Source organism: Anomaloglossus baeobatrachus, chromosome 12 (assembly GCF_048569485.1).
Source record: "Anomaloglossus baeobatrachus isolate aAnoBae1 chromosome 12, aAnoBae1.hap1, whole genome shotgun sequence".
NCBI lineage: Eukaryota > Metazoa > Chordata > Amphibia > Anura > Aromobatidae > Anomaloglossus > Anomaloglossus baeobatrachus.
In genome coordinates this window covers 85,950,457-85,965,089 of record NC_134364.1, presented here as the reverse complement: position 1 = coordinate 85,965,089, position 14,633 = coordinate 85,950,457, and positions in this window count along the sequence as shown.

The window sequence follows — 14,633 nt, the reverse complement described above, 5'->3', positions numbered from 1 at the left end:
CCTTAGTCACTGACAGAAATAGAAAAACAACCAGGGTCAGTCACTGTAAAGAGGATGAGCGGGCACATAGATATAAATACTAATCACACATCACAAGTCTGTTCCTGCCAAGGTCCATTTTTCCTCCCATTTTCCCAAAAGTTAGAACCTTTTTATCTTTCTGTTCACATAGCCATGTGAGGGTTTGTATTTTGAGCCATTATTTGTTTAATTTTTATTTTTATGTTAACAATTACCAAGAAACATGATTTTCCAGATCAGTACGATATACAGCACTACCACACAAGTATTGTTTTTTTTGTAACACCCATAGACTTTAAATACTTTGGTTATCTGCATTCTAATAGTTGAGTGGATTACATGCAACTGCAGGGGTGGGGTCGGGCTGTCACATACATCCGCACTCCCCATATAGAAATTCACATAAAGCCACAGCCACATGAGGTTAAGTCGTAATAATTATGAAGTAAAGAGAAACACACGACCAAGTATCCAAATTGCAAAGTGATAATCTTTATTATCACGCCCCCTGACGAAGGCTTCACCGCCGAAACGGCCATCGGGAAGGACACGGACGCCTCTCTCTGACCTCTCCAAGTCTCCCAGGTATAGTGTGCCACTGGTTTATTCCATCTATACAAAACTCTGAATTGTTTCCCTGACTCTTGATGTAATTTTACATGCAGTTCTGGTATGGCAGTGTCCAACCTTAATTTTTTAGCTACAGTTTAGCCTTGATCAGGGACTTTCACAGATAGGATATGAATGAATTTTCTCTTCCGTCCTACAGTGTCACACTCTTACCCGTTTGACTTGTGTGATCATAAATCCACTTATTTACCATTTTTTGCCATCTTCATATTTATGATGGATACCATATATGTACAATTGGTTCCAGGGACCCATATGGATATGATGTGAATGAAATATTCCTTCCATTCTACAGTGATACATCTTTGCCTGGTTGAATTCTATGTTCTTTGTGGTTATATAGCCACTTTTTTTCAACCTTTTGTGGTTTACATTTACGATTGATTGTACATATATGTATAAATGATCAGACTATGTGTCAGTCTATAATATTCCTTGAACACTGTCTATATATTTTTGGTCACAGATTGATGGTTCGTGCCCTCACTTGTTTCGTGCCGCCCCGCACCTACCCCTGTGTTAATAAAGATTATCACTTTGCAATTTGGAAACTTGGTCGTGTGTTTCTCTTTACTTCCCCATATAGAAAGCAGGGACAGTTTATTACTGTCTCTGCCTTCTCTATCAATTGCTGTATACAAAGTTCTAAAGTCAAGAAAAAAAACAAGCGAATTGAGGTCACCACATCATTATATTTTCAATGTTGAGAGGACTGTCTCCAGTGGGTACTGAAGTCTGCTGGTACACATGAAGGAAGCTGCCGGCCTCAGCAGCTTGCACGCCACACTCCTTTACTAAGGAGCCACTGTGTGCGGATGGGATCTCGGGTTGGGTACACAACACTTACTGGTTTTTTCAGGCCGGTGTCTGTCACCCCGCTGGCAGTCATCATTGTGGACAGTTAGTAACACACGCGACACCAGTGCTCACTTAGCCAACCAGGAAGTTCACGTTATTCTTCACACTGTTATGACAGAGATGGCTTTCTTTGCTTCATTCATCTCTGCATGGGGTACTGCCTTTCAGCCTGTCCCCCTCCACTATCTTGGATCTCGTCTTCAAGCTCCGGAGTCTGTGTTTCCTGCCCCCTGACTCATCTCACCTTCATCCAATTCTGGGCCCTCAGCAGCTCTGAAGTCGAATGACTTTCTAAACCCGCTGGGGTGAGCCGTGGTCTTCGAACCTCTCAAGCTTACCCTTGGGCTCTCTGACTGGCCCAAGCACCGAGGCCACGTCTTCTCACACTTAAACCCCATTCTAGACTGACTCCTTTTGAGACTTCTCAACCGTCCTCTTTGAAAAAAGATGCCAATGCACAGTACCAGGACCTCATAAAACAGCTGGATAGAGCAGAATGGGAAATGACCAATTTCCCCTCCAAACTTAGATTGAAGCACATTGTTGACATCAGGGATGAATTGAAAACCTTAGCTATTGGGAATGTTGAAAAGTTGCTAATATACACCAGGCAAAAGTACTATGGAAAAGGCAACAAGGCCCACTCTTTGCTCGCAGCCCAATTGCAGGATCGTATGATTCAGACATCACCAATAGCAATTAAAAATGTACAGGGTCATTTGATGTATGACCCCCAAGAAAAGCAGATATCTTTAGGGGATTATTACGCTAAATTGTATTCCTTGTACTCAACCTCACCAACAGAACCACAAGCTATGGAATTAATGCTCAAAAATTACCTTTTTGCTCGGTCCCTTCCATCATTAGACACAGAGACAATGGATACCCTCAACCTCACGATTACCAGTAATGAGTTAGTTACTACCATCAAAGAGGTACCACATGGGAAGGCGCCGGGACCTGATGGGTTCTCTTACTTATACTATAAGACTCTTCAGGATACTCTCCTCCCCATATGTTACCTCTTTTTAATTAATTTATGAGGGGATCCACCATACCTCCAACTATGCTTACCTCTCACATTACTGTTATTCCGAAGCCAAGCAAAGATCCCACAGACTGCCCTAGTTACCACCCTATATCGCTGCTTAACGCTGATTTGAAAATATTCACAAAAATATTAGCAACCAGTCTCTCACAACTTCTTCCTCAGTTAGTTCACAGGGATCAAGTGGACTTTGTTATAAACTGGCAGGCAGGAGATAACACTAGAAGAATATAGACCTTATTGATGCGCTTAACAGAGTAGGAGGGGAGGGATTGGTCCTTAGCCTGGATGCCAAAAAGGCCTTGATGGATTGGGATGGCTATTCCTATTTGCAACAGTGGAAAGATTTGGTATAGTGGGGCCCTTCTGTCAGGCCATACGAGCACTATATACTTTGCCAGGGGTGATAGTTAAACTTCCACATGCCTCTTCATCCCCGTTCTCTATCTTTAACGGCTTCAGGCAGGGCTGCCCTGTCTCCCCCCTGCTATTTGTTCTTTGTATAGAACCCACATATACGGGAGAATCCGGACAAACAGGGATTTCAGATTCATGGTCAGGAATATAAAATAGCACTTTTTGCGGACAATGTCCTCCTCCTCACCCTTCTCAATCCATTAATCTCACTCCAGAACTTTCTTGCCCTTTTAGAGGAATATGGGCGTCTATCTGGATATAAAACTAATACTTCCAAAACTGGGGCCCTCTCATTAAATTTGAAGCCTATAATCCTTTCCCTGCTACAATCTAAGTTTAAGTTTAACTGGAAAGAGGACAAATGAAAATATTTAATTAAAGAATATACGTCTGGAACACCAAATGGGGTGAACAAGGTGCAAGACTCAAAAATATACAACTAAACAATAGGATAAAGAGTTGCACACCAGTCACAATGTATAGGGGAATAATGAAAAGCAGAACTGCTATGGGAATACTAGACTGAAAAATACAATGGACTATCTGAAAAAAGTGAAAAACATGAAAATGGAAAGTGCATAACTGCTATGAATAATAGGAATGAGAGATGTTTAGCCATTATATTGATGTATTATTCCCCTATACATTGTGACTGGTGTGCAACTCTTTATCCTATTGTTTAAATTAAAATGTTTAGGCATGCATCTAACACCCTCTTATGATTACCTGTATAAACATAATTTTCCTTCCTTTTTTATGGAAATGAAAACTATGTTACGTAAATGGGAAAAATTGCATCTAACTTTGTTTGGGTGGATGGCTGCCATTAAAATGACAATCTTACCGAAATTTCTATACCTCCTGGAGCCTCTCCTAATAACCATTCCCAGAACAGTGATCTGTAGATTCCAGACATTGATAAATAACTTTACTGTATATTGGCCCATAAACGCTATTGGTCCCTAAAAAATTGGGAGGATTGGCTTTTCCAGACATCTGGAAGTATTATCTCGCCACACATCTAAGGCACATTCCCTCGTAGACTAATTTAACCTTTTCGAGTAGGTTGGTAGAGATTGAGCGTGTATGGTTGGCCCTCATCCATGCCAATGCTCTTTTATGGCACACCTACGGACTGCTGCCTATACCAATCCTTCTGGGGCCCATGAAGTTTACCAGACAAATATGGATAATGGATACAAAAATGTTTCCCCTTGTCTCCCCAACTCCAACTGATAGTTGGCGCCATTTCTCTTTACTCCAGCATTGCTAGATAGTCTGAATAAACGGTCAACTGATCCTGGGGTCAGAGCCAGGTTATTCCAGTATAAAGATATAATTGATCCCTTCTCTGACACGATCCTGCCTTTCTCCGTCCTAAAGGAAAGACAAAGTATCCCAACCATGGCCTATTTTACATATGCACAGATACGACACTTAGCTCTCACTTCATTGAAATCCATGACATTCTCCAAATCCACTCCATTTGAGTGCCTCTGCAGGCAGGGCACTCTGACGAAGGGTTTGATATCTGGGATTTATGATATTATCACCTAGTGTACTGAACTCTGACACTCATATATGATGAGGTGGGAAACGTTCCTGGGAAGACCCCTACCAAACTCCATTTAGCAGATTATATGGGAAAAGGCATCAAAGACATCGATATGTACACCTCACAAAGAAATCCAATATAAGGTCCTAATGCACAGGTACCATACAACATATATCCTGCATAAATTATTTGCTACAATATCGGATTCTTGTTGGAGGTGTATGTAAGAAGTGGGGACTCTCTGTATTGACCTGGGCAATCATTTTGCTAGGTTAGTTTTACCTTTATAGTGGACATAGTATATAAAAAAAACAAAAAAAACTATTGTAGAACTTTTTTTTACAATAATTTCACTGCACTTCTTTCTTCTCTTTTTTACCAGTACACTATATGGTAAAATTAATGAAGTCATTCAAAAGTAGAACTTGTCCTGCAAAAAATAAGTTCTTAGCCAGCTGTATTAATGGAAAACTTAAAAAGTTATAGCTCTTGGAAGAACGGGAGGAAAAAATGAAACCGCCCAGGGTTGAAGGGGTTAGTTGTACCAATTTCGGTGATCATTTTTTTTTTAATTCTGGTGTTTTAATATTTCGTGCTTGAAACAGAACCAGGGACAGGGTCTCTAATTAAAAATACTAAACCTATGTTTCTCTCTGAAATGCTGCGTCTATTCAAAGAAAACAGGTTTGAGACTTGGAATGACATAACTGAGAAGACAAGTGTCACACTGTACTAAGGGAGACACTAAGGCTATATGCGCACGTGTGTGCTCTGCACCGCACCGAAAATGTGCGCTTCAGAGCGCAGCTGAAAAGCTGCGTTCTGAAGCGCATGGTGCCGGCAGATTTGTGCGCTCTGCATGCTGCCTCTCCCTATAGACAGCATGCAGAACGCACGAAAGAAGTGACATGTCACTTCTTAGAACGCAGCGATTCGGCAAGCAGCCGAATCGCTGCTTTCTAACATGCCACGTGCGCACGGCCCCTGCACAATCTCCATAGATTGTGCAGGGGACGCAGGACGCATGCAGTTACGCTGCGGTGCAGAACGCAGCGTAACTGCATGTAATACGCACACGTGCGCACATACCTTAAAGCTACAAGCAGTGTAGCTAAAGAGTGCAGTTAGCAGACAAACCACCAGAGGGCAGTAGAGTAGTCAGTAAACCAGGTCAGCAGCAGGGGGTCTTATCAATAGCAAAGGGATAATCAAATCGTGGTCAGGTGATAGCTGAGGGTTGGAAGCCATCTCGTATGCAACAGAGGGGATGGAGATGGAGCCGAAGTTATGAACAAGGATACAGGTCAGATGCCGGGAAGTCCAAACACAAACAAGGGAGGAGGATAAACAGGACCGGGATGAGACAGACAGGGAAGGGTACACAATAGACAGTAGCTGGTAGTCAGGTACCGGGACAGACAGATGAACGAAGAAAGTACATGTCAGAACAAGGTAGCTAGGGGGCAGGACAGATCAGGTAACTCACCACAGCCAGTAACAAATGCTGCAGAACATAAACTATCACTGGCACTGAACCGGAGGTGCAGCACCAGGATATAGTGTCTCGGAAACCAGAGTGAGGCAGGAGGAGTCAAGAGTTAACTCCTGACATGACCAGGCCAGAGCTGGGTGAAATAATCAAACCAAAGCGGCCAATACAGACTTGGATCAGGACAACAAGTCACCGGGTGGAGCCCCACTGGCTTCTCTGTCTGCTTCTTTGTACACACACAGAGATTGTTCAATCATACAGACCTGAGACAGGAGAAGCTAAGGGGGGATTTGCCCAAGTAACTAGTTAAGTTTACTCTTTCCTAGCCCCCTTTTCAAGTCATGTTTTCTCTGGAACAAAGCAGCATTTTGCGAACATACAGTATGTAATTTCAATAGGGAATCTGTCCCTAACTTATCCTGCTCTTGGATCAGGCAGCAAAAATTACTAAACAGGTTCCTTTTAAAAAGGTAATATATCAGACGCAGAGCCTCTAAACTAAAGAAACAGTCTGTAAATTAATAGTTTTAAAAAGGTTGCTTACACCGATTCCCAATTATAATCTGTATTATATCCCAAAGCTCCATTCACAGTCATGAAGGCTGCAGAACAAAAATTTCCCAGCACTCCTGGCTGGCCCAATGTCCCCTTGCAGCTTGCTATGGTAATTAGCATTTTAAAAGTTTAACCAGGCATTAGCCAGTAAGACATCTACTACACTGCATTATAGGTATGCAGCTAAGCTAAACTGTTCCTAATGACAACCGGTAGGAATGTGAATGCAACTCTGAGCTATAGTACAGGCTGTAAACCACAATCAGTGCAAAACAAGTAAAGTGATGTCAAAGAAAGAAATCGTATTAGTTTGGCACCAATTCTCCCACAAAGGAGACCAAATATAGACTTAGAAAAACGTGAAACATGAGCGTATAAAAAAACTTTTACATAGCTCTTGCATGATGTTCTGTAATCTCAAGCCACACTTGGAAAGCTGGGGAAAGGCATAGAAAGAGAAAGATCACTGCAGAGACCTTATGATAGCTCCTCAATGGTTTATCATCTCTAGGTCTTAAGGCCCTCTCACACACAGAGATAAATCTGCGGAAGATCTGTGGTTGCAGTGAAATTGTGGACAATCAGTGCCAGGCTTGTGGCTGTGTACAAATGGAATAATATGTCCATGATTTCACTGCAACCACAGATCTGCCAAAGATTTATCTCTGTGTGTGACGGGGCCTTTACCTCAAGATCACAACATTCTGCAGCTCAGCCCTTCTTAGCTTAGTCAATCCTTCACACCAGTGGTGTACTGGGAATGGTAGCAGACCACATGGCTGTTATGGGGCCCGTGAGTTGGTGAGTTCGGTGCCAGTGCTGACACTAGAGTTGAGTGCGGTTCGTGGTTCGCGGTTCGCCAGTTCGCGGTTCGAGTGATTTGGGGGGTGATTTTGCTAAAAGCTCGACAGTTCGAGTTACGTTCGAGAACGGTTCTATCAGCAAAAGCGTGGCTTTTTACAGCTACAGTGTGCAGGGAGCCATTGCTGGCAGCCTGCGGTAAGCTGGTAACCAAGATAAACATCGGGTATCCAAGCAAAGTGCTTTGGTTAGTAACCCGATATTTATCCTAGTTACGTGTGCAGGAAGCCGACACTTCCCCACTCAGCTCGCTCCGCCCCCTCCTGCACGTGGCATGTACACACACACACACACACACACACACACACACACACACACACACACACATACACTCACACGCACCTGTCCCCAGCCATGCAGTCCACGACACTAACGTCCCCAGCGCCACATGGCCCCGCTAGGCTCCACCCACTTCGCACTCCGCCGCCCGCACACATGGCCCCGCTAAGCTCCGCCCACCTGGCACTCTGTACACATGGCCCCGCTAGGCTCCGCCCACCTGGCACTCTGCACACATGGTCCTGCTAGGCTCCGCCCACCTGGCACTCTGCACACATGGTACCGCTAGGCTCCGCCCACCTGGCACTCTGCACACATGGTCCCGCTAGGCTCCGCCCACCTGGCACTCTGCACATATGATCCCGCTAGGCTCCGCCCACCTGGCACTCTGCACACATGGTCCCACTAGGCTCCGCCCACCTGTCACTCTGCACACATGGCCCCGCTCGGCTTACCTGCGATGATGAAGTCCCACCCACCCGACCTCAGCGCTGACACTGTCTTCCATGGCCGCCGCTTGTTACATCTCCTCCTCTCGCTTCCGACCCGAGACTGTGACTAGCGGTGACGTCACGGGTCTCTCTCGATACTTGGCTGTGAACGTCATTGAACTCAGTGAAAGGTGCTGTCAGCAGTGCAGGAGATCGTCACCGCAGGTAATGTACCTCGTTCCTGACAGCAGCACTTGTCATCCCCTGCAGTGACCTGGGCTGACCTATTGATGTTAGCTCAGGTCACTGCATTGCTCTCCCAGCCAATGGGGAACATCCTGCTCTTCATTGACTGGGACAGTGTGGATCGTCATGGGAGCGCCTTGGATTACAGCAGACCTGGATTTGTTTTTCTTCCTAATAAATTGAGGAAAGAGGTAATGTTTTGAGCAGTGTTTTTTTCAAATAAAAATGTGTTTGTCGTCAATTTTTTTTTATTACTGACAGGGTTGGTGATGTCGGGTATCTGATAGACGCGTGACATCACTAACCCCAGGGCTTGATGCCAGGTGACATTACACATCTGGTATTAACCCCATATATTACCCCGTTTGCCACTGCACCAGGGCACGGGATGAGCTGGGGCGAAGCACCAGGATTGGTGCATCTAATGGATGCGCCACTTCTGAGGCGGCTGTGGCCTGCTATTTTTAGGCTGGGGAGAGTCCAATAACCATGGACCTCCTTAGTCTGAGAATATCAGACCCCAGCTGTCTGCTTTACCTTGGCTGGTGATCCAATTTTGGGGGGACCCCTACGTGTTTTTTTTTTTAATCATTTATTTAATTTAAAATAACAGCGAGGTGTGCCCTCAGTTTTGGATTACCAGCCAAGGTGAAGCTGCCAGCTGTGGTCTGCAGGCTGCAGCCGTCTGCTTTACTCTAGCTGGCTACAAAAATAGGGGGAACCCCACGTCATTTTTTTCATTTTTTTGGCTAAATACAGTGCCTACAAGTAGTATTCAACCCCCTGCGGATTTAGCAGGTTTACACATTCGGAATTAACTTGGCATTGTGACATTTGGACTGTAGATCAGCCTGGAAGTGTGAAATGCACTGCAGCAAAAAAGAATGTTATTTCTTTTTTTTTTTTTTTAAATTGTGAAAAGTTTATTCAGAGGGTCATTTATTATTCAACCCATCAATCCATCAGAATTCTGTTTGGTTCCCCTAAAGTATTAAGAAGTATTTCAGGCACAAAGAACAATGAGCTTCACATGTTTGGATTAATTATCTCTTTTTCCAGCCTTTTCTGACTAATTAAGACCCTCCCCAAACTTGTGAACAACACTATACACTTGGTCAACATGGGAAAGACAAAGGAGCATTCCAAGGCCATCAGAGACAAGATCGTGGAGGGTCACAAGGCTGGCAAGGGGTACAAAACCCTTTCCAAGGAGTTGGGCCTACCTGTCTCCACTGTTGGGAGCATCATCCGGAAGTGGAAGGCTTATGGAACTACTGTTAGCCTACCACGGCCTGGACAGCCTTTGAAGGTTTCCACCCGTGCCGAGGCCAGGCTTGTCCGAAGAGTCAAGGCTAACCCAAGAACAACAAGGAAGGAGCTCTGGGAAGATCTCATGGCAGTGGGGACATTGGTTTCAGTCAATACCATAAGTAACGTACTCCACCGCAATGGTCTCCGTTCCAGACGAGCCCGTAAGGTACCTTTACTTTCAAAGCGTCATGTCAAGGCTCGTCTACAGTTTGCTCATGATCACTTGGAGGACTCTGAGACAGACTGGTTCAAGGTTCTCTGGTCTGATGAGACCAAGATCGAGATCTTTGGTGCCAACCACACACGTGACGTTTGGAGACTGGATGGCACTGCATACGACCCCAAGAATACCATCCCTACAGTCAAGCATGGTGGTGGCAGCATCATGCTGTGGGGCTGTTTCTCAGCCAAGGGGCCTGGCCATCTGGTCCGCATCCATGGGAAGATGGATAGCACGGCCTACCTGGAGATTTTGGCCAAGAACCTCCGCTCCTCCATCAAGGATCTTAAGATGGGTCGTCATTTCATCTTCCAACAAGACAACGACCCAAAGCACACAGCCAAGAAAACCAAGGCCTGGTTCAGGAGGGAAAAAATCAAGGTGTTGTAGTGGCCTAGTCAGTCTCCTGACCTTAACCCAATTGAAAACTTGTGGAAGGAGCTCAAGATTAAAGTCCACATGAGACACCCAAAGAACCTAGATAACTTGGAGAAGATCTGCATGGAGGAGTGGGCCAAGATAACTCCAGAGACCTGTGGCGGCCTGATCAGGTCTTATAAAAGACGATTATTAGCTGTAATTGCAAACAAGGGTTATTCCACAAAATATTAAACCTAGGGGTTGAATAATAATTGACCCACACTTTTATGTTGAAAATGTATTAAAATTTAACTGAGCAACATAACTTGTTGGTTTGTAAGATTTATGCATCTGTTAATAAATCCTGCTCTTGTTTGAAGTTTGCAGGCTCTAACTTATTTGCATCTTATCAAACCTGCTAAATCTGCAGGGGGTTGAATACTACTTGTAGGCACTGTACAAGGCCACATGAAAGGCACCAAAGGGTGCAAAATTACAAAATGCAGGAGAGTGGGACATTATGTGTCTTTATCCCATTATAATGACACAAAACACTGATATGAAGTGTACAAGCACAAGAAAATCACCAGAGCGCTCTACGCTGTGAAAAGCAGTAGTAAATGGCACTGGAGTGAACATGTGACTGCCTCATGTAGGTTGAAGCTATGGATCTGTACCGCCCTGGGGGCTCGGCTGCTCTCCGCCGAGCCGCTCGGATCCGGCCTCAGGTTGTCGGTGGCTCGAGCGCCTCCGGACCGGCGGCCACGTCGCTCTGGTTGTTTGGTTTGGGGTGGACCAGTTTCATGGCCGGAGCCGCGGTGAGCGGTAACAGTTCGTGATGCCACCCACGGGTCGTGGTGAGGTGATGGGCACCACCGCTGCGGTGAGGGTGCGAGGGCTCGTCCGGGATCGGTGGTGGGTCGCAGCTAGGTGTTGACCCCTCCGTGGGTAGGGGATTTGTTGGTCCCGGGACCAGGTGGCAGGAGTGGGGGGTTGCAGGACGCAGGGGCTGTCTTGCAGCGCGGTGCCTGATGGCACTGGTGTACTCACGATTAAACCACACAGAGTCAATGGTAAACCAAGTTCGGTGTAGATCGGTGCCCGCAGCCGGCTGCGTGTGTCCCCAGTGAGGTTGGTGATGTCGCCTTTCTCCTGCACCTTTAAATTTGCTATAGTGACTCCTATGATTCAGCAATGGTTGTCCGCTCCCCGGCTTTTGGGTACCGGAGGAGCCCTTTTGCCCACAGGCGCTGGCCCTTTGGATCTCTGGCCCTTGGCGGTGGCTCTTATCCGGAATTGGTGGGCTGTTGTCGTCTATCGGGACTTTGGGTGGGAATGAACCCCTGAGGTCCAGACCGCAATCAGTAGATTTGTCTGAGCCCGGTTGCTTCTGGGCTAGAACGGGGTCTGAGTACCCTGCCTGGTGCTCCGGTTGACTTGTTAGCTCCCCGGTTCGGGTCCGAAGGGTCACCACCCTCTTCTCAATCCCTACTGTTCCGCAGTTAAGTCCCTGACCGGACTCATGCAGACGGCCACCACCGTCTGCCTGCCTGACCGTTCCAAAAGGTCCTAGGCCCCTGACTCTCAGCTCGCCACTTTTACTCCTCTCACTACTCCTCTCCCCACTCGACTCACTTGTCCTTTCCCTGCCTCAGGCCAGCAGACTCCTCGGAGGACGTGCCTATCCTCCTGGCTCCGCCCACCTGGTGTGCCTTGCTAGACCTGAGGGAGGTGGTCAGGACTTGTTGGCTGCTGGTGCCTCACTGGGGTGGGGGTGTGTGTGGTGTTGTGTGTTGTTACCTGTGACCCCTGGGGTCCAGGGCATCACAGATCCTGGGTAAATTTATGTATTTTCCCTCCTTCAGTTTTTTTGCAGTACGCAAACAAACAGAAGGCACACGGATGACATACGGACCGTATATGCCACACGGATGCACCCGTAAAAAAAATGAACCGTTTTTTGCGGACTGCAAAAACGGATCGGTTGTGTGAATGTAGCCTTATTCTGATCTGCCGTTTATCAACAGCAGGCAGAAATAAGTGAATAGCGCCCCCAGCGTCAGAAAATCTTTGGGGTTTCAGGGGGTGCCTGAGACCCTGGAGATCATGATTTAGGCCGGTTTTTCCGGTCCCCGCACATGTGACCACCGATATACACCGTATACCGATGATCACGTTAGAGTAAATGACAGCGTCGGTAAAAAATTATTTATCTCCCATCTGGCATGAACAAACATGATAAATCTCCTCCCCGGTCCCCTCCGGTCCCCTGGTGTCGCCAAAGTGCCCCCCCTGACCCCCTCCCAGAAATCCAAGATGGCCGCGCGCACAGCAGCGCGCCGACCGCATTCACCCTACTCCTCTAATTTCTGTCGCATGTGCCATGACACATGCGACAGAGAACTCCTCCCCAGGCCCTGCCAGGTCACCCCCTATAACCACACCGGTGTTCCCCGGTGTCCCACGGTACCTGTGCAGCGTTGATCCCCCACGGCCCTCTCCTTCACAATAGACGCTGCCACATGCACAGAGCGGCTGTCAGCTCAGCTTCCTGTGTTCAGACACAGTGAGTGGTGGTTATGCATCTGTAAGCTAAATGGGCGGCACAGTGGCTCAGTGGTTAGCACTGCAGTCTTGCAGCGCTGAGGTCCTGGGTTCAATTCCCACCAAGGACACCATCTGCAAGGAGTTTGCATGTTCTCCCCGTGTTTGCGTGGGTTTCCTCTGGGTACTCTGGTTTCCTCCCATACTCCAAAGACTTACAGATAGAGAATTTAGATTGTGCGCCCCAATGGTGACAGTGTTCCCAATGTATGCAAAGCGCTATGGAATTAATAGCGCTATATAAATGAATAAATTATTATTATTACTGCAATGCCCTGCTCATGAGGTAAGGAACATAGTTGATCAGGAGAGCTATATACTACATTTCCAAATGGAGGTATTTGATTTTATAGGTGCCCTGCTGAACGACTACCAAACATTATACGCCACAAGAAAACACATATAAATAGCGAGCTCTGTTGTTTAGTATTCATTCAGCTGGATAACTGGACTTAAAGGGGTATTCCATCTCCAAGATCCTATCTCCAATATATAGTAGGTGGAATAGCAATAATATCAGCAAATACCAATATTTGGAAATGTAGAATAGTTCTCCTGATTAGCCATGCCCTTACCTCATGAGCAGGGCATTGCAGCTTTGGTAGCAACTGTTACGACATGGACTCTGCTGCTGTGGACCCGGGGAGAGTGGGTGCAGATTCATTGCACCCACACTTCTCACATGAAGGGTCTGCACTCCAAGAAAATGGGGGATACGTTCCCTGAGTGTCTCCCCCCATATTCTAGACTGTCCAGAGTCGTCGTGGGACCCCCTTATTTTTTTTCTTACAATAAATTGGTGAAGAACCACAAAGAGCTATATCAAAAAAACACCAAAAAGGAGCCAAGACAAATGATATGTGCACACACAGAATGTGGTGAGCCTTCCTCATAAAGATGGCTGCAGCCAAGGTGCAAGATGCTGATGTCACAGCCACTCAACCTCCACACTAGAGGGGAGGGGCGGCTGCTTAGCATAAGACATGCACACTAATAAGGCTTGCACTGGGAGCCCATCATATAATGAGTGAAATGCACAGTGTCTGAACTGTAACCTATAAATGACGCGAGAAACCCAGGTCAGGCGGGCAAAACAGCACTATATAGGTGCATCTCGCACGGATACACGAGACGCACAGTGTCTGAATTAAGGCCTATAAATGACGCACAACACCAGGTCCAGGCGGGTCAGTTAGCACTATATGAGTACATAACACATGACAGGCTCACCATTTAACCACCTGAATTCAAAAGGTCCACACACATCCTGCAAAAATGGATAAAATGTGCCATACCTCAAAAAGTGAGATATTAATTTATATTTTGGCCCAAAATATGTAAGCTCGCAATCCGTTCGTCAAGGATTCTCACAATTCCAAGTCCCTAATTCAGACACTGTGCGTCTCGTGTATCCGTGCGAGATGCACCTATATAGTGCTGTTTAGCCCGCCTGACCTGGGTTTCTGGTAAAGATGGCACATTTTTTTCCATTTTTGCAGGATGTGTGTGGACCTTTTGAATTCAGGTGGTTAAATGGTGAGCCTGTCATGTGTTATGTACTCATATAGTGCTAACTGACCCGCCTGGACCTGGTGTTGTGCGTCATTTATAGGCCTTAATTCAGACACTGTGCGTCTCGTGTATCCGTGCGAGATGCACCCATATAGTGCTGTTTAGCCCACCTGACCTGGGTTTCTGGTGTCATTTATAGGTTACAGTTCAGACACTGTGCATTTCACTCATTA